The sequence below is a fragment of the Dermacentor albipictus genome, chromosome 1, assembly GCF_038994185.2.
Source record: "Dermacentor albipictus isolate Rhodes 1998 colony chromosome 1, USDA_Dalb.pri_finalv2, whole genome shotgun sequence".
Classification (NCBI taxonomy): domain Eukaryota; kingdom Metazoa; phylum Arthropoda; class Arachnida; order Ixodida; family Ixodidae; genus Dermacentor; species Dermacentor albipictus.
The window spans coordinates 111,505,396-111,533,312 of record NC_091821.1 but is presented as its reverse complement, the minus strand read 5'-3'; the positions used below and the strand labels follow the sequence as shown (position 1 = coordinate 111,533,312).

Sequence of the window (27,917 nt, the reverse complement as noted above, 5' to 3'; positions counted from 1 at the left end):
CAAGGCGCAGTTTATTTCCTCTGCGATGGTATCATCCAACTTGTCGCCAAGAACGTTCGCGGCATGCAGCTTCCATGTGAACCTTAAATTTAGACTGGCTGATTATTTTCAGTGCAGCAATGGAAGAAGAACTATTAAGTCCGTTTATCTTTAGATGGATGTTGGTAGAAGAGATAAATAGTAAAATCTAAAAAATATTGGTTTGGTTGGTTTGTAAAACCAAATAAAACAAATAAATAAATAAACCGAATATATTATTGGTTAAGAACAAAAAAAATCTAGAAAATAAACAAATAGACTAAAAGCACTTAGCACATGCAAGCGATAAAAGCCCAATAAAAGTCCAAAAGGACATATTTTCAAGTTAAACATAAAATCAACCTCCCATCCAAATAAACAATCATACCTCAGACCAATCATTTAGGCAGAAAAAAAAATGGAACATCACCTGACATCTTCGGTATGACGACCAAGCTATCACCGAGGAATAATTCTCAACTCGGTAAGACGGTTCGGCTAGCACCGAACAGTCAACAACCCTGATACCTTCAAACGGTAAGACGGCTGCGGCCACCACCGAAGTAAAGGCATATACAGGAATGAAAAAGATTATATGGAAACTTTTCAAAACGGAACGAAAAGTAAAACAGATTTGACATCATCGGTAAGACGACCAACGCTACCACCGAAGCAGAAAACATCAACTGCATCTTTCGGTATGACGGCGTTGGTTAGCACCGAACTCAGATGAACACCAACTGTTGAGTCCTTAATTGAAAAGGTAAGACGGCCAAGGCTACCACCTGAGTAAAGAGAGGCTCACAGAAACTAAACCATCCTATATAAACAGTTGACTAATGTCAGAACTGAATGCCAACGAGTTCAACTGCCTTCTCCATGGTCTATCAAACTGGATGGAGGGAGGTAAAGTCACAGGCAGAAATAACCCTTTGGGCGGAGTGTCCATACTCCATACTGCATTGTGCTGTAATAAACAAATCAATCTCCTCCAAATCCGACCTTCCCAGTTCTCATAGAACTATGGCACATTAACACTTAAACTAGTAGTTATTATTCAACAACAGAGAAAATAAATGAAGAAGTAAGAAAATAATAATAATAACATAATAAAAAAAATCAGAAAACATATATAAGTGTAGTACGAGTACGTACATGCGAAACGTGCACATGTGTAGACATGTTAAATCTATATGGTATATATATATATAGTACATAGTTATATCATTTAACAAACCAAACTAAATACTTTGAGGAAAAGAAAAGACGAGCTAACATAAAATCAAACATTTACAAACTCAAATGGAAAAAAAAAGGCAGTGAAAGAATTAGTTCAGATATTAGGTTTTACAATCGGTATCATTAATTCAACAGTTAAAGCAATCTGGACTTCTGTAGGCTGTGGAAACCGTTAGAGAGAGGAAAAAAAAATTGTATTTCACTCTGGAAAGAAGACACCAGAAGAAAGAAGATAACGACAAGACACGACGGACAGAAGATAACCGACAAGACAAGAGGACACAAGCAATTGAAGACGGAAAAAGAAAATATTGTAAGTCAAGAAAAGACAACCAAGAAATTAACATTGTATAAGTATGCATGCAATTTACGGAACAGAAGAAGAGCAATTGTACGTCAAGACAGACAATGTTGATAATATGTATTGTATTCATGAATAATAAATCCCGCAACCATCCGTTCCCTTGGCCGTGGTTCCCCTGGTGGTAGACTCCCCCCCCCCCCCATTTTTTTCTATACAAAATTATTTGACCACGTCATTTTCATTTATTTTTCTAATTTGGCAGCCTGCAATACTTCGGTGCAGCAGGCAGGGCTTAGTTTCCTATTTTAATTATTTTACTTTTACTAATTTTTATAGCCCAACACAACCCTTATGTCTCTATGTCCAGAAACCACTGAACTTGTTAGGTTAAGAATTGGGGCATTAAAGTCAAATACGGAAATCCGCTTGCTCTACGTAAGGCCCCGCAGATATGTCGGAATGCCATCATACGTGAAACAGATACCATTTACAGAGGCCGACAAAATCTGACTGAGATCTTTGTGACTGAGAGGTATCTCGCATTAAAAATTGTCTCGACGGGGTTATGTAGATACCGATTAGTATGAATTATGCTTTCTTCTTGACACGTGGATGGACATATTGGTTGTCGTCATGTTGCTGTACTGCGTTGTGAGCATACGTCAAGTCCTTGAGAATGTAGATAACTAATAGATAAGTTAACCGTTCAACCAGCCATTGCTGGCGTCATTCCCGGTATCTACTCCACCGCCTGATGACTACAATATCACGCTCCCTCCCTGCCGTGACTTCATACCCTCGGCGCAACTCACTGATTTTCATCTGGCATCATCGGCAACGACATTGTCACCCGCCTGCTATTCAAACAGCCGTCCCGTCAATTGAAAATTCACTAAGCACGGGGAGGCATCTCAAGGCATTGTCTTGATTCAGCGCTCTTTCGATATGCAGCTGTGTACAAAATTTGCACTCTATGCAAAGAAATCTGATGACAGATGCTTAATAGTGTTCTCGTGCCCCGGAACATTGTGCGAAACGCTGTGTGAGTGCATGTTATTTCTTCTATTATGCTGTGGAGACGTTGAAACTGACTCTGGTCCCTCTAAGCGCGCACCCGCTCTGTCTGCACTCAATATGACCCTCCCGAGCAAATGGCGGTTCTGTTCCAGCTACTCAAATATTTGCACACTCGTTCACCACAAAGTGCGAAGTTTCAAGCAGAATTGGCCGCTTAAATAAAGTCCATAAAATCCGCCCAAAAAAGTATGCACTCTGACATCACCGATAATCGCAAGCGCCTAGACGATCCAGAACGAAATCAGATTTTTTCAACCACCTCTCTGAAGAAGTAACGTCAACTCAGGAGTCAGTGGAAGAACTGAAAGCTTAAAACCACCGCTTACAATCACGCCTGAACGAGCTAGAAGGCAGATCTCGTCGGTATAACCTAATATTTTATGGTTTTCCCGATTCTCAAGAAACATGGCTCGAAACAGAAGGAAAACTAAGAAATGAGGTTAAGAGTACTTTTGAATCTTTTCCCGTTGATTCATTTCAACGTGCCCATCGCTTGGGCAATTTTGCTCCTAACAAGTGTCTCCCCGTTGTAGCGAAGTTTACTAACTTTAAAATAAGTGATCAAGTTCTCTCATTTTGCAATCAGCTGAAACCAAAGGACATTACAGTAAACGAGGATTTTTTCAGTTGCTGCAGGGATCGCCCGCGAAAAGCTAATATATCTCGTGAAATCTCAGTCACCAAAATTCAAGTTAAAATACGATAAACTATCCATAACTAACAGGTTCTACTTATACGACACCCAATTTTGGACAGCGTTCAAGAACTACAAACACGCACACATATCAGCGCCAATCGTTCAGGTGCTTGATCGTCGCCCTCAGTCTAGGGCGGTGAGAGGGGCGGTGGTTCTCATTCTTAATGCAATTCACAACTGTCAGTTATATTTACCAATGCCATAACCACACAAAATAAATATGATGCACTGTCTTCCACTTTTGATACATGCTCGGCACACATTATTGCCCTCACAGAAACGTGGCTCAGCTTTGGCGTTCAGAACCATGAAATCTTTCACAGTGCAAATGCCATGCGATCGGCTTGCGGATCGTGGTAGCGGCGTTCTTCTCGCCATATCTAACAGCATTTCATCCTCAAGTATCAATATTAATACTAGTCTTGAAATAGCCTGGGTGTCATTAACTCTTGACCATCATAAATTAATACTAGGCGTTTGCTACCAATCTACGTCTACCCCGCCTACATTTATAGGGGAACTCCATGACTGCCTTAACGAAATCAGTACGACGTTCCCTTCCGCTCCTACGCTTTTACTGTGAGACTTGTTTCCGAGCATTGTTTGGAACCCTAATACCCTGCCCACATTGTCTCCTTTCTCCGCGCAATGTGATGAATTCGTCCACTTAAGTTTTCTATTTTCACTGACACAACTAATGACGGAAGTGACTAGAATATCATCTAATGTGTCAAACACTCTTGACCTCATCCTGACCACAAGACCTGATATTTCATCGGACATCATTCATTTGCCAGGCATTAGTAACCATTCATTAATTACTTTTCATCTTGACGCAGTGCCCCCCATACCTTCTAAGGCAAGAAAGACACTACGAGACTATAAGTGGGCAGATTTCATTGTAATGAATAACGATCTGTGAGCCTTCATGAAAACTTTTCTTGCAAACTTTTTTGATCGGTCCGTTCAGACCAACTGCGACATCTTTGTAGCTGAGGTTGATCATTTAACAAACAGATATATTCCAGTTCGAAACATCATTTCTAACTCGCACGCACCTTGGTACAACGCCCATATCAAAAAGTTATCAAACAAGAAAGAACGACGTTATCGCACCGCAAAACTTTGACCAACTAACTCGCACTAGGCTGCTTACAATTCTGGCTTTAATGCATACATAACAGCCCTAAATAATGCCAGAAACAACTTCCTGTCCGATTCCTTACCGTACATGTTGTAAAAAAGTCCTAAACAATTCTGGCGTGTCATTAATCCCACAGCTAGCAATGTTTTCGATTTGGTAAACTCACGTGGTGAACCATTTGATAATCATATTTGTGCTACAGTATTAAATGATACTTTTGTTAATCACTTTTCACCACATAAAAGCCCCCATGTTCCTGATGTAGATCACCATGATTACTTAGTGGTGCCTCCGGTGACTGTTCACCCAGCTGGTGTTGTCCAATTATTCAATACCTTAAAAAATCGTACTAGTCCAAGACACGACACCGTTGATGCAAAATTCTTTAAAAAAAGCACTTGTGCTTGTAGCTCAGTTATTCTAGCTTATATTTTTTCAACAGTCACTGGACACACGCACACTTCCTGAACAATGCAAAATTGCAACGATCGTTCCACTTCATAAATCTGGGAACAAGAATTCTCCTGCTAATTATCGCCCCATATCTATCATTTAATTGTACGTGTTACAAACTGCTTGAGCATATCATTTGCACCACTGTTATCAACTTTCTAGAGAGTAATTAATTTTTCTCGTCTGTACAGCATGGTTTCCGCAAATCATATTCGTGCGAAATCCAACTAATTTCTTTCACAGATAACTTGTATTATATATTTGACAGGTTATCAGTCGCTGATTGCATCTTTTTAGACTTTTCAAAAGCATTCGATAAAGTTTGCCATGGTTTGCTTCTACTAAATATGGTTAACCTTAATATCAACAGTAACTTATTAAAATGAATCAAATGTTTGCAATAGATATAATGTTTACGAATTAATCGTTTGCAATTTGTCACCGTCCCCAACTGCAACTCGCCATTTGTTAGTGTGCGTTCTGGTGTACTACAAGGTTCCGTTCTCGGACCACGACTGTTCTTAATTTATATCAATGATCTTCCTTCTTATGTGTCATCTAACATACATTTATTCGCCGATGACTGTTATTTTTCGTGAGACTAAAAGCGATTATGATGTTAACATGTTATAGCACGAAGTTGGGGCTAATTGGTGTAATTGGTGGGGCTAATTGGTGAGTGGGCACAGAGGCACGATGAGCGGAAGAACCAAAGGCTTACACACCTCTTTTTTAGTCCTGCAGTTCGTCGTTGTCTTCACGGCCGGCGCATCGGTGGTTGGCCTTCGGGGTAACCTTCCACCCTTGGACGGAATTTGTGATGCCGCCTCTGCTCCGGACCCACACCTGCTGGCAACAGCTCACGTGGACCTGACAGTGCGCATCGGGCGCCACCTGCAATTCCGCCAGTGCGCAGCTGCGACGTCAACGTCATCACGTCTGGAAAGGATAAGACCAAGCATCGAGTAGTATCTCTCCAGTGGGCACGGAGGCACGATGAGCGGAAGAACCAAAGGCTTACACACCTCTTTTTTCGTCCTGCAGGTTAGTTGCCTTTCTAAATTACCTTGTCGTAGCTTCAGATCAGATGATCCATTCGCTATCATGCTTCCGTGCCCTGAAGCCGTCCTATTGCCTTTTTGCTCCTTGCTGCTTCTTTGTGGGGATGTTGAAAGCAACCCTGGCCCCGATAATCTTGCAGAAGTCCTGAAAACGATGAAGGACTTGAATGAGCGCACAAAGAGAATTGAATCAGCGCAAAAAACAATATTGGAAACAGTAGCTGAAGTAAAGCAACAGCAGCAGTCTGTTTCAGAAGCGATGTCCGAAATAAAGGACAGACTAGCGAAAGTCGAAACCCAAACTTCTGTTTTCGAGCAGTGCCAAAAAGATATGAAAGAGTTGCATGCCATGGTAGAGCGCCTCAAAAAAGACACGAGTGCGTTTCACTCGCGTCTTGATGACGCAGAAGATCGATCTCGCAGAAATAATCTGATCTTTTATGGTATCCCGGACACCGCAGACGAAACTTCATCAGAATCAGAAAATAAGATACTAAACCTGCTGACTAATACATTGAAGGTTAACATAACGGGTTCTGACATATGCCGGGCGCACAGAATTGGTCGTTTTGATTCAGCGAAAACTCGACCATTAATAACTAAATTTGAAACCTATAAAACCAGGGAGCTAGTCTCTTCAAAGCGAGGTTTGTTAAAAGACACAGACACAGCAATGAGTGAAGATTTCTGCCAAGCAACTCGTAACATAAGGAAAAAATTAATAGAATGTGGCAAATCGAAAAACACGCTTTTCAAACTAAAATATAAAAAACTAATGTTGGATGGGAAATGCTACCCATATGACGAAGCCATTGAAAGTATTTATGAAATGCGCAGAACGCATACACCTGGTACAACTCTTCGTTCTGGCCGTAAGTTATAGCCAAGTTAGGGCCATCCGAGGGGAGGTGCCTTAAAAAATTGCGGGTGTTCAGTTCTTTTTACTAAAATTCGTAGTTTTTTTCCTAAGAAAGACGAATTGTGTGCTGTTATTAACGACTGTAATGCTGACATCATTGTACTCACAGAAACATGGTTAAATAGTAAAATAACAAACCCCGAACTGTTTGAGTGCGAAGACCAATACGTTGTTTACCGAAGTGACCGAACTGGTAGAATTGGTGGTGGCGTTCTGCTCGCCGTGAAAGAATGTATTAATTGTTTTTTGTGACCATTGATACCAATTTAGAGCTAATTTGGTGCTGTATAACTATTAGCTTTAAAAAAATAATACTAGGTGTGTGCTACCGATCCCCATCAAGCGACTCATCCTTTTGCGATGACTTATATGATTGTTTAAATAATATTACCATGCGTTTCCCCGGAACTGAAATTATACACTTAGGCGATTTTAGTTTTCCTAACATTGTCTGGTCACATGTCAAGCCCTTTTCTAATCCTTCGTCGGCTGAGGCCAATCGGTTCCTTTCCATTTGCTCTGACTTCGGCTTATCGCAGATCGTCAGACTTCCAACACGTGTAGCACAAAACACATCTTCACTCCTGGACCTCATTCTAACGTCATCGCCCGATAACTTTTCTGCGGTGACACACATGCCCGGACTGAGCGATCATGACATCTTGCATTTTACACATACAACAACACAACAAAAAACATACCGACAGCGGAAAAAGTTCCGAGATTATAAAAAAGCTAACTATCAAGCCATCAACAGAGAACTATGCATATTTCTAGACACTTTCTTACCACTTTATCTGCAACGCTCCGTAGAAACTAACTGGTCTATTTTCAAAAATAAAATAAGTGAGCTTATCGCCAAACACGTACCCCTTCGATCCGTCTATGCTAACAATAAAGCACCATGGTACAGCACATATCTTAATCGGTTATCGAACAGGAAAAAACGTTTATTACGTACAGCGAAACATTCCTCAAAACAGACACATTGGATAGCATATAAACACGCAGCAATTTCATATATTAAAGCCCTAAGGTCAGCCAAATTTTCATCCCTAATTGTACACTTCCAAATTTATTGAAGACTAATCCAAAACGCTTCTGGGAAGCCATACGAGGAAACAACCATGAAACTGGAATATCATTGCTAACAACTTCTGGGGACCCAGTACCTGACCTATTGTGTTCTACTGTGCTTAACAATACCTTCACTCAGTCATTCTCATCACCTCAGACCTCTGATCCGATGCCCGAGATAACATCAACAAACTACCATTTCATGGATCCCATCGTTTTCGACTCAACTGGTATCAAAGCCATAGTACAAAACTTAAAACCTAAAGCATCATGTGGGGTAGATGAAATTAACACTATATTTTTACAAAACACAGCGGAATACTGTTCAATCCTACTAGAATGCATTTACTCACAATCTTACAACTCTGGCACCTTACCGTATGATTGGAAAATTGGCAAAGTAATCCCCATTCACAAAACCGGGCCAACCCATGATCCACAGAACTATAGACCTATTTCACTTACATCTGTACCATGCAAAGTTATGGAGCATATAATATACACGCATCTGGTTAATTTTCTTGAAAATAACAACTTCTTCATAGTTATGCAGCATGGATTTCGTAAAAACTTCTCCTGTGACACTCAGCTTATCCTCTTCACTAATGCCCTACATGCCAATTTAGATTCTGGTTTTTTAACAGATTGTATATTTCTCGACTTCTCTAAAGCATTTGACAAAGTGAACCATGCATTGCTTCTTCATAAATTAGGCGTTCTAAACATAGACCCCTCCGTACTTAATTGGATTCGCGCGTTTCTGACATCACGTGTTCAATTTGTAACCACTAATGACGCTAACTCACCTTTAGCCCCAGTTGACTCCGGCGTCCCGCAAGGGTTTGTGCTTGGTCCTTTATTATTCCTAATTTATATTAATGACTTGCCCACTCACGTTGCCTCGAACATTTGTCTTTTTGCGGATGACTGCGTCTTGTATCGTAAAATAACTAATTCTTCAGATATTCTACTAATTCAGGAGGATATCAATAACATAAATGAGTGGTGTCGTACGTGGCGCATGGAATTAAACATTAGAAAGTGTAAGACTATGAGGATTTCTCGTACTAACCTCAGCTGCCCCACCTATACGCTAAATAACATCCCACTAGAATGTGTAACGTCATATCGATACTTGGGGGTTCACATTGCCAGCAATCTATCCTGGAAAACTCACATTGATCACATAACATCTAAGGCCACTCGCACACTGGGATACTTTCGTCGAAAATTTTCTCAAGCACCATCATCACTAAAACTCTTATTGTACACAACATACATACGTCCACAACTAGAGTACGCGTCATCAGTATGGGACCCTGGTCATGACGCCCTCATACAGTCTCTAGAGGCAATACAGAATCGATCAGCCCGTTTCATTCTCACCAACTACCAAAGAACTGCGAGTGTCACTAACATGAAAGCTCTCCTTCACCTCCCGCTGTTATCAATCCGTAGAAAACTATCTCGCATATGTCTTTTCCATAAAATCTACTACCATAACACATATTTACGTTCTGTCTTTGTCCTACCACCACCATACATTTCATCTCGCATAGACCACCGCCAAAAGGTAAACATTCCGCACTGCAACACCATCGGCTTTTCAAATTCATTTCTTCCCCAAACGAGCAAAGATTGGAATAACTTACCCGCATTACTTACAAGCATTATTGACACCAATAACTTTAAAAGCACACTTCAAAGCTTCATGTTATAAATTATTGTTGCGTTTGCTTGTTCTGTATAATAACTGCTTTTATGCCATTGTTTTACATTATTGCTTGTATTTTTATATCGTATGTTCTTTCCTTTCTTTATTTTTTTACGCCATGTATTTTTGCCACGCTTACAACTTTCTATTTACCATTCTTATTTTTTATACGATGTTTTCTGCCATGTTGTTTGCTTTCCTTCTTATTTTGTGATTTGCCTCTGTATTTACTTACTTTGCCCCTCCCCTCTCCAATGTACAACCGTACCTTGAGGGTATGATAAATAAATAAATAAATAAATAAATAAATAAATAAATAAATAAATAAACCAATGGCCAATGGAACTGAACTTTAACAAATGCAATGTCATGCGTGTCACCCGTACTTCAATTCCTTCCCGTGTATACCATCTAAATGACATTGCACTTGAATGTGTCAATTCTTGTAAGTACTTAGGCATCCACATTACATATGAACTGATTTGGAGGCTTCATACCGATTACATAATCAATAACGCTAACAAAACGCTAGGTTACCTGCGACATAAATTCTCTCGCGCACCCCCTTCTTTGAAATTAATTCTTTACAAAACAATGAATTCGTGCTAAGTTATAATACTCAACAGCAGTGTGGTTCCTGGCGAAGACTACTTCATTACATCCTTAGAACGTGTTCAGAATAACTGTGTTCGTTTCATTTTCTCCAACTTCAGGAGCAAGCATAACAGCAATGAAAACTAATTTGAATCTTCCATCGTTGACTTCACGACTAAATATTTGTCGGCTCACTCTATTCCACAGGTTATATTATCATTCCACGTTCCGCAATAACTTGTTACATAGACCCAATTACACGTCGCGTCGCATGGATCATCCCCACAAAGTAGCCATTCGATTATGCAGGACATAGTCTTACCTACGCTGATTTGTTCCACGCACTTCTACAGAATGGAACGACCTTCCCGACGAAATTGTATCTATTACTGACATCAATTATTTTCGCAAAAAATTAGGAGGTATTGTATGAACACTGACAGTTTTGTATTTCGTAATTAGTAACGATTATATTGTTTGCTTCTTACCTAACGTTGTATACATGGGAGCAAGCACTTATGTAACTTCATTTTTCACATTGTCTGCTTTAGTTTCTGCCCAGTCACATCTGTAATGCCTGCATGGCCCTCAGTGTAAAAACAATAAACAAATAAAAAACTTTGATACTTTCTAGCATGTCGATGAAACGAATGGTTCGTAGCCTGAGATTGTAATGGGAGTCGATACGTCGTTTTCGCAAGTGTCGTGTATAGAATGTGATTTGTGAACACAATTTGATGGAAGCATAAGATGCATGCAGGAGCTCACGCATCTGGTATTTTATTGCAAAATCGAAACATTTCTGGCCTCAGTGCGAAATTATGGTATTGAACGATCTATGGTGTCTACTCTCTAGGCTTGCGAGTGCCGTATTTACTCCATGCAGTACTTGTAGCCCACGTCAAGCTGACAGTGTTGTTACAACAGGCAACAGCGTCCGGTCAGCAAGACCCTCTTCCACGATCATGTGACGGGACCAAGGTTGGGCCTCTTGAACTGAGTAAATCCTTCTTTCCCCTTTAGTAGGCCTTCTCGTTGAATGACGCGGGACAATCTGTCGTAATAGTAATTTTGGGTCTCTTGTTTAATTTACAAGTCCAGCGTACCAGCGCAACTGGAGTATCAGAGACGCCGTTGGAGGACTCCGGTTAAATTTTGACTATTTGGCTTCTTCAACCTGCAGGTGCGTATTAGTACTATATATATATATATATATATATATATATATATATATATATATATATATATATATATACACGCAGGAAAGAGACGACGAACTTTTTGGAAGACTTCTTTTACTTAACGTTTTCGGCTGGTCCACCAGCCGAAAACGTTAAATAAACGAAGTCTTCCAAAAAGTTCGTCGTCTCTTTCCTACGTATGTTACGTCGGGTCCTGCGTGCTGAACTTTCAATATAAGGAGAGAGTAGTGTAGCAATTAAATGAAGAGCTGAATTGATGAAGACGGAGAAGCTGGTCGCGCTCCGTCGGAGTAAGGTTACGGTCGATTGATGCTGCAAAGGGGGACGGTGAAGAACTCGAAGGCACAGGTTCTACAACGCCGATGTAAGTGGCAGGTGGGTCTCCGTGCGTGTTGAAAAACAAGTGCACCTGATCAGCACGACCGAGGCATTCGTGACGTAACCAATGAAGCGGGAGTGTCGTTGGGTTAGAAAAACACATGGATGTGGCACCAACACAGAAATCAAGCATAGCGAAGGGTAGAGGAACCATTCGGCGAGGGGTGAAGAGGTGAGACGGTATAAAAAGCACACTACCGCCACACATAGAGTCGCACGACAAGGGAACGATCACAGACGACCATGGAGGTATGTCGATGCTTTCTGTGACAAGTTTGGTAGGAGGCTGCTTTTCAAATAGCGAGTCACAAAGGGGAAGAAGCGCAACCTCGGCGCGGGCGCAGACAATGGTATGATGGCTTGAAAGAAAGTTCCAGTTGTCAGAAAAAGACGCAAGAACAAACAAAATTAATAACATAATGTTCCTCTCCAATGATGACTCGTACTGTGCAGGCACCTGATGGCTGAATGTGTTGCGTACTAGCTGGGCATATGGAGACAGCTGAAAGCGGCGTCATCAATTCCTGAAGTCGGCAGAAGAGGCGGGCATGCAGTACCAATATGGCGGCTCCTGTGTTTACAAGTGCTAATGTCTGTACTCCTTGATCACATCAATCACGTTATGAAGGGAACGTATCCAGCTTTTCTGGACATCAGGGTTTTAGTTCGCGGGAGTGCCAGCACGTGGCGTAGTGACCTAAAACTTTGCAACTTCCCGTGGTGACGTAGTGATGACGTCAACGAAACAAAAATAAAAGAATTAAAAGCTATCCCTGAACACCAAACTTCACCACAAAGCATGTCCCGCCGGCGTTATCAGTGCTCTTAATAGAGTGTTTTAGCAGAACGTTTTTGACGGTCCGCTCCGCTCTCGCGCACCCGCTCACAGTCAGAGGAGCGGCGGACGAAGAATCAGGGGTGCGATCGGAGATGGTTGTTCGGCGCGTTCGTTCGGTTACCGGCGCGCGCGATTGGCCTACTCCGCGCCGACGTCGCCAGCCGCGGGGCGCCGCCCCGTTTTTGGTGACGTCAAAATGACGACACGCTCCTGTCAATCATCCGCCCACCGAGCATTTCGTCCGAACGCGACGGGAGTTGAGAAGTTTGGAGCGATCATACGGCTTCGCATGGCGCGTCTGGTGGATTGGATTGGATCCAACAGGCGGCCTTTGCGGCTGCAGAATGGCACGTTTGCGAAACGCGTTTGAAGAAATGACAGAAAGTGAATTCCGGCGTCGTTTTTCTTTCTCGAAACAAATAATTCGTTGGTTGCACAGAGAAATCGACAACATCATCGGTGCCAGCGAGCCACTGGGATGTTGTCGCTGCCTCTTGAAAAGTGCGCCACTCTTCCCGTCGTTTTTTTTTTCTTTTTCCTTCTCGCTGTGCGCGACCCCACCTAGGGACGACGCAAAGAACCTTGTAGTTATAAATTGCAGAAGTCACACGTACTACTATTTGAAAACGTGTTTGGGCTTGAGAAGAAAAATACATTTTTTTAGATAAAGATTTAATTCATTTGGAAGACGAGAAACATTTGGTTTTGTAGTATACTGCTTGCAAGCAGACGACAAACGACGGAAGTAAACTTCCGGGGAGGTCACCGCTTCCTGATTGGCTGCTCTCTCCGCCCCGCTGTCACAAATTTTGCATACTGCAACTTTGTGACGTTGCAGCAACTGAACAGAACGCGCAGCGAACAAAATATCTCCGATCGCGCCCCAGTTTTAGCGGAGCGCCCGGCTGCGTCCGAAAGGCATGTGCTTGCCTGACGCGCCACCTTGCCGCAGAAGGTAAAACCGCCATGAACATAATATTCAAGTTGTAAGAATTGCCGCAATAAAATAATATATTTGGAATTGCTCAAATGTCTGAAGGCATCTCACGCAATACATTGCATTTTCATTTCTTTATATATATATAATCCTTACATTAGCAAAGCCGTTACGCTGTGTTGTAGCCAAGACAAGGTTTTTTGCTCTTTCTGTACACCTAAAACGTGGTCCGCATAAACAAACGGGCACACATGGCATGGTTCTGAAACGGGTTCATGGCCACAACCTCCCGAAGTAGACGATCTTCGTGTTTCCTAAAGTGTACTCTAGGTTTGCGCTTTACAAATCCCGATTCAAACGACCTCGTTGATGGGCCAGCAGCACTGGGGGCAGCCATTTTGCTTCGCTAGACCCGCTTGACTCGCTCGCCGCGCTCCGCTGAGGAAGCTTTCTAGCGGAGAGGAGGCTCCCGTCCGCTCGCCCGCTCACTGCTGAACGGGTCGCGCGTGCGCACTTGCGCTTCCGCTAGCCCGCTGAGCGGAGCGGACCGTCAAAAACGCTCTGCTAAAACAGCCTAATAAAGAGTGGCCGCTTGTCGGCTGAAAATTACTTGTCATCTTAAGAACGTTTAGTCGCGACGAGGCAAACCCAGCGGTGATTGATTCAGGGTTTTTCAAAAACTGCCCGAAAGGCAGCCATGGTATTTTCTTAATGGTGCGAAATCAACGGGCTACGATAATTGTCGGAAACACTTCGAGGCAGTTTTAGCTCAAGCCTAACTCCGATGTCGTGTCACCTATTCAAATGCATGTAAATGCGAAGACGTGGGATCGTTCCCCATCTGCGACAAGTTGTTGATCCCCTTTCGATGTCATTAATTTACCAGGAATTCACTTAGTAAGTACAAGTAATTTCCCCTGTGTTGTCCTTGGTGTCTGTGTTCGTTGGCATATATATATATATATATATATATATATATATATATATATATATATATATATATATATATATATATATATATATATATATATATATATATATATATAGAACATGCGGCCGGAAGTGAACTGGAGAGCTCATGGCCCAGTGCCATAGTCACTGAGTTCCCGGGGCGGGTATTTTTTGATTAAAATCAACACTTATGGCTACACAAGCCAGTGCATTCTTGGGGAATATGCCGATCTCGCAATGCCAGGTAAGCCAACAAGCATTATTGCTAGCATATCGCCGCGACATACTTGTCCACGAATTGGCAGGACCAAATTTAAGCTTCGAAGCGATTTAAATATATTTCATGCGAACGCGCCACGGACTTCTATTGAGTACTAAATACCGATGCATCTTCATTTACAGCTTTATGTTTTCGGAGCTTAGCCCCACGCGTTGTCATTTTTTGCTCCAATACGTGTCACTCGAGTAAGCATAACTTGCGCGAACACCTGCCATCCTTTCTAAGCTACCGACAAAGGGAATCGTTGGAGATTACTTTCGTAAGCGTATTCACTTGGAATTTGAACTCGCGGGAAAGTATATGTAATCTAAAAGACGGCTGGAGTTTTATTGGTGAACACGCGGACTCTTGAGTGAAAGTGGGCTCTGCATTCGCTTGTACACTCTTTCACGCGGTTGGCTCATAATGACGACATCCACGTTCTTGTGACTCGTGGTATTCAGATTATTTGCAAATGGTGAACTGCTGACCAATTCGGTGCACCTACAGTGGAATTCATCAGACGTCTTTTTCGTCACGTGACTTCAATCATCGCGTTATCGCGAAGTATGCCACGGGGCTCTTTTTTCCTTTTGTAACTATTATATCTTCCTCGATGTGGGGGGACGGGTAGAGAGCGAGGTCCCAGAAGTGGAACCACGAAAACGTGTGGTGCGGACAACTGGAATCTTTGTATGGGGAGTGCTCGTGGTGATGGCGGAAGCGTCCACAACCGCACCTCGGGCATGTGTTCTCGCCCAGCCTGCGCAGTCGTAGATGACAGGAACTTTCACTAGGGATTCGCCCCGTCAAGGGAATCTTCTATTTAATCAAAAATTCAAAATTTAATTTATAAAGCTAAGGAGGAATAGATGGAATTCACTAAGATAGATAGATACTTGTATAGACCGTTGACCATTACATCAGTAATATACAGGTTAGCAATGCAGGGTGATTAAATTACAACTACCAGCGTAGGCAGAACATAATGGCATATTGGGAGAACTTCAAAATGGCTTCAGAATCGGTAGGCGTCTGAATGATAAGTTCTTGTTCTTACTCAATGTATAGAGATATCAAGAGCAGAAAGGAAACCCTTATATGTCGTTTTTTTAGACATTGCCAGAGCATATGACAGTGTGGACCGCAACATTATGTGTGATATTCTTGAAGGGGAAACCTTAGTCAACAAATGTATACCGGTTTGGAGAGAGATCTGCCTAGAAATTACCGTTTGCATTGAATGAGAAGAAATGAGGAGTGAGGAGAAAGTTGATATATCCAAGAGACTTAGACAGGGGTGCTTTTTATCCCCGCGATTCTTTATGATGTGCATGATAAGGAGCGAAAGGGCGCTAGAAGGAATCAGTATCGGGTTTAACCTCTCATTCAAACAGGCGGGCACGATGTTAGGGCAGCAGCTTCTAGGTTTGTCCTATTCGGACAAATTGCGTTACTTGTTAACAGGCACAGTAATATACAATGTCTGGCTAATATCTGTGAACAGAAAGGTGACCATTTAGGATTGAAACTTAGCTTTAACAAATTAGGTTTTGTGGTATTTAGTGAAAACAGTGAACGGACAATGTCAATACAGGGCCAGGCAATACATCGGGTAAAAGAATACAAACGAGCTGCTGTGCGGATAAACGAAGGCCACAGATATATAGAAACATAGGAAAAAACAATAATAGCAAAGGGGAAGAGAAATGCACCCGTAATGAAACCCAGAGCGCTATGGGGAAACAATTGGTACGAGGCAACCCTGGGTATGTGCAAAGGTGTAATGGTTCCAGGACTTACATTTGAAAATGCGGTCGTTTCTTGAAGTCAGGGGTGCAATCAGGACTCAATGGCAACCAAAGGTCAGTGGGATGCCTCGCACTTGGCGCTTACATGAAGACTACAAATGAAGCTATCTATAGGGTGATATGGGCTGGATTAGTTTTGAAGTGACAGAAGGTCGGAGAAAAATTTATTTTGGGGAAGGATTGTGGAATATGAAAGAAAGTAAATGGGTTGCGAGGGTGTCCAGGTATTCGTACAGGAAAAATATTGATCTCAGTTGAGTAAAAAAAACTAGGTAGCTTACCAGCAAGTATGCGACCGGTATAGTAAGCGACGTGGCAACAAAGAACGCAAAATGCAAAGTCACAGAGTCTGAGATAATATCCTGGGCGGCGGTAATGGAAAACAAACCTGCTATGAGTAACTACATAAAGGCAAAAATGAAATCAGAAAAGAAGTAACTTGTCATAACTCATAGGGAAGCTCTTTACTTTTCGAAGCGAGATCAGGATGCCGTAGAACGCGTTGTTATAAAGCGATGTACATAAAGGAAGAAGCATGGACTTGGTGCGGTAAAGCTAGGGAAACGATGGAACATATTTTATTAGAATTTGAAGATATCTGCCCAGCGGACGATTTAGGCACTTCTGGCCTCCTTGAAGGCCAGAAGCCACGTGCGTGCGTGCGTGCGGTGCGCGCGCTCGTGTGTGTGTGTTTATTTATTATTTATTTATTTTCAATACTGCCAGTCTCTTTATCGAGACCATAGCAGGTGGGCATATTGTTACAAAGTAAGCGTTGATACAACATTATTCATAGAACATGTGAATACAAAGTACAATAAACTAGATACGCTACATGTAGCTACACAGTACAGTCTGGAAAAATACGAAATGCAAAAAAAAGAAAGACATTGTTTCATGCATATAATTAGTGAAGTCAGCTATAACAATAAAACAGATGTTATATATACAATAAATTGTCATTCAATACAATCTCGTGAAATATAAATGCAACACAACCATTACAACCTGTGTGTCCTACTCCGATAGAGGACATTAGGCAAAATAAAGCATCCATTCTTTTAACCATCTTCTGCACGCGGCGGACCTTGGAGGCACCGCGAAACGGATGGCGACGAGTGTGTGCACGGGTCGCGATCAGTTCTCGATCTGCTCTGCGACGATTTTCCAGCAGCCGTGGTTAGTTTTGTCTGACCATGTCAGGCCGCTTAAACTCTCGCCCCTACTGGTTCCTGTCGGCTTGCCTGATTGGTAGATAGAACTGCGTCTCCCCAAGTCCGCGTGTCTTTAGGACACTGAAACAGCCGATTTAAAAGGGGTCCAGTATTTTGGGGGGTGAGCAAGAAGACAGCAGCTCACGGCGCAACTTACCATGGGGGAACCTGCAATTCAGGCACCCCACTTACGACCGGTACGACATCGTTTGGCTGTGGTTTGTTTGACATGTGCACAGTGTAACTTTAAATTAATATCTAGTTAAACAAACTTAGTGTCTCAAATGCTAGTCTTCGTCGTCGTCGTCGTGCCTGCCGATCTCCTCTTGCCTTTCTGCAGGAGCTTATCCCCACTCGTCGTCGTCTTACTGGCGATCTAATGCGTTTGTATGTAAATACCAGCGTCACTTCGCGATAATCTAATAACCTGGTTTCAAGGGGACGGCGAAACGCAGGGGATGTAGTACGGCGGTGGCGAGCGCCGCAAGCGCAATAAGACCACTGTCGTGTTTAGCGCATGGAGGTTAAAGCAAAACAGCTGGAGGGGAAGCTCCCGTAGCTCCTTACAAGGAAAGGTGAAGCCAGTGCTTGCCCTTCCTTTCACCTGGAATAGAGCCTTATCGGATGATCTTCGCTTACAGATTAGCTGATTTGACTCTGTTATTGTAATGCTAGGCTAATTATAAAATAAACGCTGGTTGTTCCCAACGAACATAATTTCGTCTGAATATTGATCACGTCCTTCCCATTACAACATGCACTGGCATATTATAATGGGAAGAACGTGATTATATATCCCGTTCTTATATTTATATACTCACGTGAACGTGAATATATATCTGAATATATTCAGATTTCACACTAAAATCAGTAATACAAAGATACACGTAGATAAGGATCTGTCTGGTAAAATAAGTCATGATTGACCAAGAAGGTTGATGGAAGTGTGCGAAAAGTGCTTCTTTGCCATATTTTAATCTTTATTTATAGTTTTATCGTGCCCCTCCTGTGCGGTTCACTTTCGGGATATCACTGCAGTAGTTTTTCTTTACGCGCCGTGGTTGCTCAGTGGCTATGGTGTTGGGCTGCTGAGCACGAGGTCGCGGGATCGAATCCCGGCCACGGCGGCCGCATTTCGATGGGGGCGATATCATCCGTGTACTGAGAATTAGGTGCACGTTAAAGAACCCCAGGTAGTCTACATTTCCTGAGTCCTGAACTACGGCGTGCCTGATAAACAAAAACTGGTTTTGACACGTAAAACCCCATAATTTATTTATTTTTTTAACCTCCTTGGTTTAGCGCCTGCTTTTAGCGGCCTCGAATTCCTTTACTGAGCGTCTGTCCAGATACTCAGCAGTGACTGGATCCGCGCTAATGAAGTCCAGTCTAAATACTTAAAGGTGCTGACAAACAGATTTCGTCGTACCCGTTTCTTTTTTTCGTTTCTTTTTTTTTTTGCGCTACAGAAAGTTTACCGGTCAGTTTCCAATCATTCAGAAATAACACGCAAACGCCGTGGAAAACTTTTAATCAAAAATTTTCGATCTGCAGTGAGGATGTAGTCGTACGCTAGAAACATGCTGGAAAGAGTGACAGGTGAGCGCGATAGCATATAATACTTTGGCATTGATGGGAATCAGACGACAAGAGCAGCCCTAGTTGCCGGGAAGTCGAATTTTATTTATGAAGACGATGTTTCTGCAGTTCATATTTTTCGTGCGTTGGTATTCTTAGGGTACTTCACGCAATTTCCGGGGATCAAGAATGTATCAATCTATGCAAGTTTGTATCTAACCGTCTTACCGCCTACCTGGGTCACTGGGTAGTCCCTGGTCGAATGGGTAGCGCATAGGGCTGCTGGGCTGAGGGAACCGGGTTCGAACCTAACCGTCGGACAAACTTGGGTCCCTGTGCATGTGTACATGTGCGCCACTCTTCTACTAATCTCCTTCCCACCGACACGGGTCACTGTAGGTGTAGGAATGGGTAGGCGCCGCTCTTCAACAAAACTATGTGACGCCTATACTTGGAGCGCTGGTTATGTTCCACTCGGCCTGTGCATGGTCTTCAATGAGCCTCTTTGATGCCAACCTGGGTCACTCGGTATGTGCCAGTAGGTATGTCCCTCTATTTAGTGATCGTCTTTGACGCCAACGTGGGTAATTAGGTATGCGCCACTTGTAATGTGCCGCTCTACAATGACGAAAAAGGTCGCTTAAATTTATCCGACGCTGAGCAGAATCGAACCCACCTCGCAAGGGTTCCTCAAGGACAGCACCCTGACGCTTAGCAGGCTGCGCATCAGATGCACTGGCTATGTGCCATTTTGCAATGAACGCCTTTCGCGCCAACGCGTTAGTGAGCTGCGCCATGAATGCGCCCCTCTTCAATAAATATCCCGTCAATTCGGATCACCGAGTATGTGCCACTGTGTGTGCGGCAAGCGAGGAAACTATTATCAACTTTCGCAGGCATCGGCGCGCCACGCTTCTAGTCTCGGAGGCCACGCGCAGAATATCTACAGCGCCATTAGAAGGTGCGTCGTGTTTAGGAAGAAGCGCGCGAGAGGGAGCCCGATTGCCGCATGGCCCGTTTCGCAGCGTTCGCACGCATTGGTGCGCGATGCATTTCGGAGGCCACGCGCAGGCTTCGCGGCGGCTGCGATAGATGGCGCGGAGTGTTCTTAAGCAAGCGCGAAAGAGGAGTCCCGCTGCGGTACACGGCTCATACATCACCAGTTTCGACGGCGGCAATATGTCGTGTCGCTATAATGATGCAAAGCTAAAAACATTACCGCCGACAGTCATCGTGAGATGGGTTCACTCGAATTAGTTTTTTTCAAATGTTGAATTATTTCTCCGATATTAGCTACGTGCTTTCGTGGTTCACTTCTATGGCCACATACAAATAAAGACATTTTTTAGCTAATTAAGCCAAGCTAAGTGGTACTGCACATTCTGCACCTAGGCCCTCGATTGACCAAAGTGCAGCGGCGCACCCTGCATCCCCTGTCCTCGATTGCACGGGGTGCTAGGAAAGGTTTCGCCGCGGTGCAACGCACCCTTGAACCTTGCCGCGCGTGGGTGTGGCCCGGTGGACCACCACCGGCACCACCTTCACCTTTTCGTTTGTGGTGCCCTGTATCTTTTCTAATCGAATAAACCTATTCTGGTGATGGCACCTATTTATGGCATTCACAGGGACAGCGCAGAACTCGCGGAACTCACTCCTAAACTCGTGTGCGCGCTTACAAATGCGCTCATGTGCACCCCCACGCAATGAGCGACGCCACGGCTCTGCTAAGCTCTCCCGGTCCCCTCGTTGCCGCGAAGGCAGCGCCGCTCATGAGCGTGAACCGGTTTTTATTCGCAGTGCTTAGAGAATAAGGCTCAAGCGCACCTGTAATATAAAGACTGCGATATTAAGCAGTAAGTGTGAGCCACTTGATAATAGCCGACATTCATACGTGCAGCAATCTCATTGACTTCATCCAAAGTGTCAAGGTTTCGCCGCCAGTTCGTGCCACTTAGCGCTTGTCCGACTTTCTGCGCCAATTTAAAATTGTGATTCTTACTTAAATCGCGAACAGCATGATGGAGTAGATCACTATAAATCATGGTCTTTTCATTTCTAGCAATTTATCATGGTTGTCGGCCTCTTTAAATTAAAATCTGCAATGAAAAGCATTGCTCTTCCAGATAATATGTTTCCACGCTATAGAAAATGCAGCATGGCAAATTGTTACCTGGAGCAGCTCTTCCTTTCACGACGTATTTTCAATCCTCATTTCGCCAAAGTAGTCCTATTTGTTGAGGTTGGAATGCGCAGAGTTTATAGGTATACCACTGTGTTGGACATTCTTTATATTCCTGGTCATGCTTCGTTATTAGAATCATGAGTTAACATAAAACTGTAATTTCTTAGAATAAACTTCAACTGCGTCATTTGCTATCCTTTATTGATTCTGGACATATTCTTGAGTGCTGTGATAGCTGTAGCTTTAAGATACGCGACGCTTCCATTGATGCATCGAAAATGCAGATAATGGTACTCGTGTTGCCGAATGTATTATGATGGAGATACAAGACATCCAAAGAAGATATTTAAAACAGTATCTGTATGTTTGGTACACACCAGCCCTATCGGGCTCAGCCTAATTTACCACCCTTCTTCACTACTGTGCGGTGGATTATACCAAGTATTACCCCCCCCCCCCCCCCCGAGATGTCTCTTATTATTAAAGAAAAAGGATCCGAGGTATAATAGCGTTTTACCAAGATGTATAGCAGTGTCTGACATCAGAATTGGTGCGGTAATCGCCAATTTGATATCTAATTAACAATTTCACTAATTACATCCTAAATTATAAATTTAGGGGGCATGTTGCAAGTCCATAATTGAGTTCCTCCGGCACTCGCAGCAAAAAATTCTCCTAGAAACTTTCTGCCCAGCACCAGTTTCGAGACTCACTCAAAATGTGACGTGAAATGCATTGCTGTTCTAGCTAACACTTTTGCATGCTTTCTTCTTCTACCGTGCGAAAAAATGCTACTAAGTTTCTCGCAAGAGGTAATGTTCTTTGAGTACTGGCTGCCTTGCTTGTAATTCTGCAGTTACAATACATTCATATTGTCTTTAACTTATATGTTAATTGGTGAAGTATTGTTAATAAACATTGGTGTTGGCGATTATTGCACAAACTCTCATGTCCGCCGCTACTATAGAGCTTGGTATGTAAAAAATGTCATTTTACTTCCAATTCCCTTTTTATTAATAACCTGAGACTCCTTGCAGGAACACGCAGTATATATACGTTCAAGTCCCAGATACACTTTGGAAAATAAGCATTCGTCACCTTTTAATCTCAATATATTCATTTCATTGGGCTCTGATTAATACTACAGCCAAAGTAGTTTACATCGGAGCGTTGGCCGAACCTGTTTTAATGGTAGATAACCTCGTGCTATATTTTTGTCATGTAATGTCCGGCTCGAGTTAAAAGCGTAATACAAGCTTGTACTGGTGATTGAAACTTGCTCACAAAGAATGAAAACCGTTGAAGGAGACGAGAGCAGATCGCTCGTTTAAAACAGCCTCTTAACGTACTCAACCACGCGCTCAATGCTCAACTCTTTTTTTTTTTTCTACTGGGACACTTGGAGAGAATTGAAGGCGAGAAGAATGCTTCAAGAACGTCTTACCCGCACACTAACGCTACATATATGATCAGTGAATTGCCTCACATGGGTGGCCGTGAGTAAGATTGTGGCCTGACACCGTCGCCCGTTAAACACGTGGCCGAGCCCCCTGAAACACGATAAGCGCGCCAGCTCGCGATAGACAGAAAGAAAGAGCGGGAGGCGAAAAACATCGTGCGATGCAACGCTTCCAAATGCGTCAGCACTACTGCCCCCTCCTTCCTCTTGTCGACCGCCTCGCAGCGACAGCAGCCGCACGCAGCTTGGACTCCGACACCCAACGACGGCGTCGCGGTGAATAAGCTGTGAGGCGCTCACCCTGCCACGTAAGTTTTCGAGAATCTCTGCGGGCGCGTTGGCCGGCGTGCCTTTCTTCACCTGTAGCTGTTCAGAACCTATCACCGCGGAATCGATATTTCCAAAAAGCTCGAGGGTTCGGTGGCATATAATAGCGATCGCATGTCGTCTCTAGTTTCTGACTGTCGTCCCCCGCGATCCTACAGAGTCCACGGCTACGTGCCGGAAAGTCAGAATACCCACTGTATTGGGTTTCTCGGCGACGTCAGCTTCCGGACATGTAGAAACTGCCTTGTATCGTTATCTCATTGTATGGACGCAAGTAACTTTGTAAATCATTGATTCGAGAAAAGTGCGGCGCTTTTCTGATGATGCAGTTATTTATGAATGAATGAATGAATGAATGAATGAATGAATGAATGAATGAATGAATGAATGAATGAATGAATGAATGAATGAATTTATTTTCCTAAAGAGAAGCAGAAGCTTAACCTGCCCGTGGCATGACGAAGGCTTCTGCTCCTACATCTATTCAGCTTCGTTGATGAAGCAGTTATCTTCGAATGAATGAATGAATTTATTTATTTATTTATTTTCCTGATGAGAAGCGGAAGCTTAAGTCCCTATGGCTGACAAGGCGTTCGCTCCTACTACAAAAGAACTTCTTCTTGGGCAAGTTGGTGCTTAGATTTCCTAGGTATACTTTGTGGCGCAAAATAAATTTCTTGAAAAGGGACAGAAGAAGACAGTGAAACGCCAAACTACCAAATGTTTAATGACAGTTGTATTTTTCAGGCTGTCATTAAACAGTTGGTAGTTTGGCACTTCACTGCCTTCTTCTGTTCCTTTTCAAGAAATGTATTTTGCGCCACAAGGTATACCTGGCTTCTACTACAATTCGGATTTTCAAATGATGCAATAACTACATAAATAATTGAATTAATTAATTAATGTACCTGAAGAGAAGCAGAAGCTTACGGCCGTATGGCCTGGCGAGCGAAGGCTTCTGCTCTTACAATAATTGGCCTTTTCTGCTGGTGTAGTTGTCAAATGAGCATTAAGAAAAAAGCGACCTGAATGAGTCGCATTGGTGTAACCTTGCCGTCATGTTGTACGACATTTAGTTTGGATTTTTGATACTGTACCCTTCGGGCCGTGTTTTTGTAGAAAGCGCTTTCTCTGTGAAGGGATGCTTTCTTTTTCTTGAGAAACGCTTGGTGTGCGTGGTGCTCGTGGAGTTCGTTAGTGTCGATCGTTCATAAGTCCCTGCTGAAGAGTCCCGACCTCGGCTCAACACTGTTCGTACTGGCTGCTCACCAAAACACCTGGCGAAATAGCTATCCTGCTACAGCGCCAGAGAAATTTTGGATTCTTCTCCTTCCCCACCCCATTCAGCTGTCTGGTAATGCTGCATTACACAACATGTTCACTAATGCGACAATTAAGTAATGGGGAGGGGGGCACAGTGCCTTCAGCTCTTGCGCAGTTCAAGCAATGACGTAAAATATTCGTGCAAAATATAGCATTGGATGCCTTCAGAACTGTACGGAACTGGTTTAGCCATATTCTTGATGTCATCTTTCGCGAAAATGGGCACTAACTTCATCTAGACCGTTGTGTCGTCCCAGACGGCTAAAAAAAACGTGAACAAAATTTCGAGTATCGCGAGTTCACATTAAAATCCACGACGTAGCATCAACATGCCAACGTAACGAACCATGTTACAGCCTCAGCTTTGTGTTTATGCAAAGAAAATTAGTTTTTAAAGCGAACATATTTTTCGCAAACCTTTTCAGATTTTCCTGATCACGTCGGTTGCTGCTGTTTTAACAAATAGCTTACGCGCAGTACAACACGCATACAATTAGTCGGCTTATATATATAGCCATGTGTGCTTGCCCTACAAACACATGTGCCGGTGGCCAGCTTTGTTCTTCACAAAATTACGCAAGAAAAACAACGATCGGTACCTAAATATTCTAACTGCAACAAATATACGCCTTCGAGGGCACAATTACTCAAGCGAAGCGTTGCATGTTTTCCTCCCCGGGGGTTTGGCGCGTATGCTCGGTCGGCTTCTCGTCGATTAAGGGGCGAATCCCGGGTGCACTGTTAAGTGAGCTGTTCTTGGAGCTGGTGTAACGAAAAGTGGCGCGATCTCGGAGGCAGTGTAATCCGCGGTCGCGTAGGTCACGTGGGTCGCGTGGGGGGGGTCTGCGTATTCCTGTCTTTGCGTGCGCGTTGCTGCAAAGCCAAGTGAAACGAAACTTGTGTGATGGGAAGAGAACATAAACAGTTCCTTGTGCGTGCTTGAACATAAAATCAAATTGCGTGGGTCATATGTATACGTTTTCATATAATTTAATTACAACCTTTCACCAGAGCTTTGCTTTAAGTAGAAAGTATCTGTACTAGAAAGTATGAAGGTGGCATTTTTTATGACTTTGACAACCTATAACTTCGCTTCAAGGTAGCCTGAAACGACATATAGCTTACGACACATTATGGATATAGAATCGGTTCCGTCTGCTGTACATTACCGTGCAAGTTGCTTTTAATTCGCTAATTAGGGCCTAAACAAAGGAGACCCGGTCTTGGATAGCATAAAAATGCTTATTACAGGAAAAAAACATTTGGATTTTTTAAATTAGCTACTAAAAATACATTTATTGTGCAAATTTCATTCAAATAGTTTTAAAAAATAAAGTTATTATAAATGTATCGTCCCCCGCTAAGCAAAACGTGGTCTTTCACGTTCTTAGCATATCCGTCGCTAATAACTGATTTGAAGAGTGATCACGCGCCTTACCTCTCATCGTGTCTTAGGAACGAGGATCTACTCGACTGCCAGTTCGGCGTGTTCCTCAATTAGGTCCGACCAAGTAGACCTCATTTTGCCGTAGAAGTGCTGTAAAGAACATAACTCATATTTACATAAAATGCTGTAAATCACTTGATTATCAGCTGAATTGAATTGTGAGGTTCTACGTGCCAATCCACGATTTAATTAAAAGGCCGGCACGCCGCAGTGGGGGACTCCGGATTAATTTTGACCACCTGGGGATAGTTAACGTGCTCCCAATGCACTGGACACGGGAGTTTTTTGCATTTCGCCCCCAACGACATGCAATCACCGCAGCCGGGATTTGATCCCACTACCTCGTGCTTAGCAGCTCAACATCATAGCCGCTAAGCCACCGCGGCGGGTCTTGATTATAAGCTGTATGAGACTTTACGTAACTATGATTAGCACTGGGTGAACCTATATATCTGTAAAATTTACTCTGAGCTGATACAATCGCGGCGATTAAAGATGCCGGCTTGAAGTAGCCTCTTTCCTTCACCTGGTTTGTGCTGCTTGTTCAAGAGGAAATAATTAATATGGAAGTGAACAAACCACTTACCTTAGACAGTTCTTCCTAAAGCCGGGATGGTGGCTCAGCAAGAACCTCGTCACTGTGATACGCCAAGGGCCATCCTGAAGCTATTGGAAGAGAGGCGCACCGACTCCAAGAGATTGTGCTAGGGCTCGGACATTTTTGTAAATGACACAACTCATAAATTGCCCAGCAACACTGAGGAACAGACCTCACGAGTGTGTTTTCAAGTCCAAATATGATTGCTTTGCTTTTGAGGTACTTAATTTCAGCGACGATAGGTCGCTCCAATCAAGAAGCCTTCCAACCATTTTGTTGGCTTTTAGTGTTAATTCTGTAAGATCTCCAGAGCACAGGAATGTGCTCTACATTACGAATCCCTTTCAGAGGTTAATTCTTCTTGAACAAATTGTACTAACGTGCGTGTAGCAACGTGCTTCAATTTTTCGTGATTTGCACCCATGATTTTCTTTGTGATATCGGTTTTTTTATCCAGTGCCTATAAACTTTGCGACAGCTTCTTATGGCGAGTGAATATATTTTGCAGCACAAAATAACGCTTTCATACTTGCTCACGAGACTCTCTCCACAAGAACTCAGAGCGCTGTTCTCCTTTCCTATCCCGCGCAAGAAATATTTTGCATATTTTGCAGCACAACAAATCGCATTCATACTTGCTCACGAGTCTCTCTCCACAAGAGCTCAGAGCACTGTTCTCCTTTCCTATCCCGTGCAAGAAATATTTTGCGTATTTTGCAGCACAACAAACCGCATTCATACTTGCTCACGAGGCTCTCTCCAGAAGAGCTCAGAGCACTGTTCTCCTTTCCTATCCAGTGCAAGAAATATTTTGCATATTTTTCAGCACAACAAACTGCATTCATACTTGCTCACGAGGCTCTCTCCACAACAGCTCACAACGCTGTTATTCTTTCCTAGCCAGTGCAAGAAATATTTACCATATTTTGTAGCACAACAAACCGCATTCATACTTACTCACGAGGCTCTCTCCACAAGAGCTCAGAGCACTGTTCTCCTTTCCTATCCCGTGCAAGAAATATTTTACATATTTTACAGCACAACAAACCGCATTCATACTTGCTCACGAGGCTCTCTCCACAAGAGATCACAATGCTGTCATTCTTTGATATCCCG

At 43.1% G+C, this 27,917-nt stretch overlaps 2 protein-coding genes and 1 long non-coding RNA gene across 3 annotated transcripts in view; 2 read left to right on the top strand and 1 right to left on the bottom strand.

Annotated features, from left to right (window-relative positions):
- Nucleotides 1-5,776, bottom strand: part of LOC135907732 (soluble guanylate cyclase 88E-like) — a 281,964-nt gene extending 276,188 nt beyond the window's left edge. The window contains exon 1 of the mRNA XM_070524767.1: nucleotides 5,658-5,776. The gene's annotated coding sequence lies outside the window, so the exon portion shown is untranslated. The remainder of the gene's footprint in view (nucleotides 1-5,657) is intronic.
- A 74-nt stretch (nucleotides 5,777-5,850) lies between these two features.
- On the top strand, nucleotides 5,851-12,427 carry LOC135907733 (uncharacterized). The gene is made up of 4 exons (XR_010566098.1): nucleotides 5,851-5,976; nucleotides 11,225-11,297; nucleotides 11,394-11,480; nucleotides 12,331-12,427. It is a non-coding gene; the product is annotated as an uncharacterized lncRNA (long non-coding RNA).
- A 10,909-nt stretch (nucleotides 12,428-23,336) lies between these two features.
- The window catches only part of Inos (Inositol-3-phosphate synthase), an 85,656-nt gene continuing 81,075 nt past the window's right edge, over nucleotides 23,337-27,917 (top strand). Inside the window, exon 1 of the mRNA XM_065439464.1 lies at nucleotides 23,337-23,414. The gene's annotated coding sequence lies outside the window, so the exon portion shown is untranslated. The remainder of the gene's footprint in view (nucleotides 23,415-27,917) is intronic.